Raw genomic sequence first — 4,942 nt, forward strand, 5'->3', positions numbered from 1 at the left:
GGGGTCAGGCTTACGGTTTGTGTGTTACATCCGTTTTCATTAAGGTTAAGTTTAGCTCTCTGTCTAGTTTAAGGGATTGGTTTACATTAACGGTGAAATTGAGCTATCGATTGAAGGTGAGGGATAGAGTTAAGTTAGTTTCAGGCGAAGGATGACGGTTAGGAGTAAGGTTAGTTGTAGGGGGAGCTGCATGTTCAAATCCGATTTGGCGTTAGGATTAGGCTTAGCCTTAGGGTAGACATACGGTTAGCGTTAGGGCTTGGTTTAGGGTGAGCCTTAGGTTAGGGTTAAGTTTAAGTTTAGGAGTATACAGAGTTAGACCTAGGCTTAGGGTTACATCTCTGTTTAGGTTCAGACCTAGGGTTAGGTTTTCACCTAGGTTAGGGTTAGGATTAGGGTTGGTTTTAGGATAGGATTTAGGTTTGAGGTTTAAGTGTTGGATTATTGGAAGTACATCGGCTCTCACTGGTTTTCCTTCACGATCAAAATGTTTCTGAGATACAAGGTTTAAGGCAAATCTTGCTTCTTGCCGGTTTCAAGGTAAAAGAGGCGCCACCGGCAGTTTGTTTTTTCCGTCAAACTTACGCTCGCTCTTTGAAAATCTTGGGTCTTTGGGAAAGCCGTGAGTCCAGCAAGCTTTTCAGATTGTGTGCCCCAAGCAGTAGGTTCTATCTCTGAGCAATACAGCCCGTGGAATTCCTGGGAATCTGGAACCCTGCCATGAAGTTCAGCCTGGTTGTTATTTTCACACGGAAGAAACTCCTTTGAGGTTCCCATGCCTCTGTACACTGATGCTTCCAGCAACGTCATGTCTCACAGGTCAATAGTGGCTCTTTAAGTTTCTCTGCTATAGGGAAAAGGGTGAAGCGCCTGGGTTCCCCTGCTTCACTACTTCATGGCCTGAAGATGTTTGTAGGCACATCGGCAAATCCATCGGTGGCAATTCTCTCATTGTCACTGCGATGGGAAGATTTCTTATTCGTTAGGAAATGTTTTACCATGGAACACGGGACCCCACAGAGCTGTCTCTTTTGTCTTGAGATAAACTCTGCTGAATTTAGCTGCCAGCATCTGCGTGTCCTCCCTTTCCTTTAAGGTCGATGGAGACGCACGAGTGTAAGGAGAACGGTGAATGGTGGCCGTTCGTAACCCAGAGTCATCAGAAACCGCAGAGTAAATTTTAGGAACGTAGACGTAGCATACTGGAGAAAACTTCACTCAGGGACTTCAGTGAACTCTGCTTACAATGTTGAGGCACGACACCCCTAGTGTTGGGGGCGACCCGTCTCTTGCCGTAGGTAGTTTTTTTGAGCGTGCCTCCCTCAGGTGGTGCCTTTTCTCTCCCCGCAATATTGCTCCATGAAACTCTGCGGATGAAAACTATTTGCCATGGGTATGTCGTTTCACAATATTGGCCTCCTCTTTGAAGAACAAATGCTTTTCTACACGGGTGCTGCCTCCCTGAACTTTCCTTTGTCTTGGCTCAATCGATGCAGATTCCTGTGCTGAATGCGCCATGGAGTGACACACGTGTGTGCTTGTCAGTATTGCAGGCACACGCAGCAATTTCGTTTTTCCAAGACCCACCTGGCTTGATCAAGGTTGCTTATTCCCGTGAAAACGTTTTTCGTCCAAATTCTGGAGGAGCACCCTTGTGCCTCTGGGAGCTACACCAGGGCCTGCTGAACAGAGGCTCCAGCGGTTTCATTTTCGGACTGAAATTCAACACGGAATTGCATGGATCTATGGAAACCATGAAGTGTGGCCGTACCAGTTTCTCACATCTTCATTGTCTAATGGAAGCTTGTTTCCCAGGCTGATCCGGCTGGCGCTTCATTTCTGGGCAATGACCATTTAATTGTGGACGTTCAGCCTTCTTCGGAATTCTCTGATACCGGCAAGTTCCCGCGCCACACTAAGACCACTCGGTGGAGGTTTAGGTGACTCAGGACAACTCTTCATTTCAGGCGTCTAGAACAAAGGGAATCCACAAAGATTGATGATCACGGAGAAAGTTAAGTCCCGTTTCTTTATACCTCCCACTCATGGCACTTCTAGCATCTGAGGCCAAAGAGCTCGTGCAGCATGATATTCTCAATTCAGGCACGCCGCCTGCAGTTTCTTCCTTGCAGATAAATCTTTCCCAGTGTACTTCTTTAAACTGCTGCAAAATGGTGGCACAGAAGATTTCGGTTTAGGTTTAACTTTAGACGGGCATAGGTACAGGCATTTGGGCATGTTTAGGGACAGAGTTAGAGTTCACGTTAGAGTTACGGCTGTGTGAGGATTCGGGTTATGGTAAGTCTGAGGATCAAATGTAGGGTGAGTATGAGGTGGAAGGTAATAGTAGGGTTTAGTGCTTAAGGATGAGCGAACCTATTGTCTCATTTAGGCTTATGGTAAACTTGACTGTTTAGATATAGGTTGGGTTTAATATTTGTGTGAGGGTTAGGTAGTGTGCGAAGTTAAGATTTGGGGTCAGGCTTACGGTTTGTGTGTTGCATCCGTTTTCATTAAGGTTAAGTTTAGCTCTCTGTCTAGTTTAAGGGATTGGTTTACATTAACGGTGAAATTGAGGTATCGATTGAAGGTGAGGGATGGAGTTGTTAGGTTCAGGCGAAGGATGACGGTTAGGAATAAGGTTAGTTGTAGGGGGAGCTGCGTGTTCATATCAGATTTGGGGTTAGGATTAGGCTTAGCCTTAGGGTAGACATACGGTTAGTGTTAGGGCTTGATTTAGGGTGAGCCTTAGATTAGGGTTAAGTTTAAGTTTAGGAGTATACAGAGTTAGATCTAGGCTTAGGGTTACATCTCTGTTTAGGTTCAGACCTAGGGTTAGGTTTTCACCTAGGATTGGATTAGGAATAGGGTTGGTTTTAGTATAGGATTTAGGTTTGAGGTTTAATTTAAGTGTTGCATTATTGGAAGTACATTGGCTCTCACTGGTTTTCCTTCACGATCAAAATGTTTCTGAGATACAAGGTTTAAGGCAAATCTTGCTTCTTGCCGGTTTCAAGGTAAAAGAGGCGTCACCGGCAGTTTGTTATTTCCGTCAAACTTACGCTCGCTCTTGAGGATCTTGGGACTTTGGGACCAGCAAGCTTTTCAGATTAAGTGTGCCCCAAGCAGTAGGTTTTATCTCTGAGCAATACAGCCCGTGGAATTCCTGGGAATCTGGAACCCTGCCATGAAGTTCAGCCTGGTTGTTATTTTCTCATGGAAGAAACTCCTTTGAGCTTCCCATGCCTCTGTACACTGATGCTTCCAGCAACGTCATGTCTCACAGGTCAATAGTGGCTCTTTAAGTTTCACTGGTCTAGGAAAAAGGGTGAAGCGCCTGGGTTCCCGTGCTTCACTACTTCATGGCCTGAAGAAGATGTTTATAGGCACATCGGCAAATCCACCGGTGGCAATTCTCTCATATTGTCATTGCGATGGGAAGATTTCTTATTCGTTAGGAAATCTTTTACCATGGAAGACGGGTCCCCACAGAGCTGTCTCTTTTGTGTTGACACTAACTCTGCTGAATTGAGCTGCCAGCATCTGCGTGTCCTCCCTTTCCTTTAAGGTCGATGGAGACGCACGAGTGTAAGGAGAACGGTGAATGGTGGCCGTTCGTAACCCAGAGTCATCAGAAACCGCAGAGTAAATTTTAGGAACGTAGACGAAGGACACCGGAGAAAACTTCACTCAGGGACTTCAGTGAACTCTGCTTACAATGTTGAGGCCCGACACTCCTAGTGCCTGGGGGCTACCCGTCTTCTGCCCTACGTAGTTTTTTTGAGCGTGCCTCCCTCAGGTGGTGCCTTTTCTCTCCCCGCAATATTGCTCCATGAAACTCTGACGATGAAAACTATTTGCCATGGGTATGTCGTTTCACAATATTGGCCTCCTCTTTGAAGAACAAATGCTTTTCTACACGGGTGCTGCCTCCCTGAACTTTCCTTTGTCTTGGCTCAATCGATGCAGATTTCTGTGCTGAATGCACCATAGAGTGACACAGGTGTGTGCTTGTCAGTATTCCAGGCACACGCAGTAATTTCGTTTTTCCAAGACCCACCTGGCTTGATCAAGGTTGCTTATTCCCGTGAAAACGTTTTTCGTCCAAATTCTAGAGGAGCACCATTGTGCCTCTGGGAGCTACACCAGTGCCTGCTGAACAGAGGCTCCAGCGGTTTCATTTTCGGACTGAAATTCAACACGAAATTGTATGGATCTATGGAAACCGTGAACTCTGGACGTACCAGTTTCTCACATCTTCATTGTCTAATGGAAGCTTGTTTCCCAGGCTGATCCTGCTGGCGCCTTATTTCTGGGCAATGATCATTTAATTGTGGACGTTCAGCCTTCTTCGGAATTCTCTGATACCGGCAAGTTCCCGCGCATCACTCGGTGGAAGTTTAGGTGACTCAGGACAACTGTCTTTATTTCAGGCGTCTAGAACAAAGAGAATCCACAAAGGTTGATGATCACGGAGAAAGTAAAGTCCCGTTTCTTTATACTTCCCACTCATGGCACTTCTAGCATCTGAGGCCAAAGAGCTCGTGCAGCATGATATTCTCAGTTCAGCACGCCGCCTGCAGTTTCTTCCTTGCAGAAAAATCTTTCCCAGTGTACTTCTTTAAACTGCTGCAAAATGGTGGCACAGAAGATTTCGGCTTAGGTTTAACTTTAGACGGGCATAGGTACAGGCATTTGGGCATGTTTAGGGACAGAGTTAGAGTTCACGTTAGAGTTACGGCTGTGTGAGGATTCGGGTTATGGTAAGTCTGAGGATCAAATGTAGGGGCAGTGTGAGTTGGAAGTTAAGAGTAGGGTTTAGTGCTTAAGGATGAGCGAACCTATTGTCTCATTTAGGCTTATGGTAAACTTGACTGTTTAGATATGGGTTGGGGTTAATATTTGTGTGAGGGTTAGATAGTGTGCGAAGTTAAGATTTGGG

The sequence above is a fragment of the Tenrec ecaudatus genome (genome assembly GCF_050624435.1).
Source record: "Tenrec ecaudatus isolate mTenEca1 chromosome 2 unlocalized genomic scaffold, mTenEca1.hap1 SUPER_2_unloc_11, whole genome shotgun sequence".
In the NCBI taxonomy this organism is placed as follows: domain Eukaryota; kingdom Metazoa; phylum Chordata; class Mammalia; order Afrosoricida; family Tenrecidae; genus Tenrec; species Tenrec ecaudatus.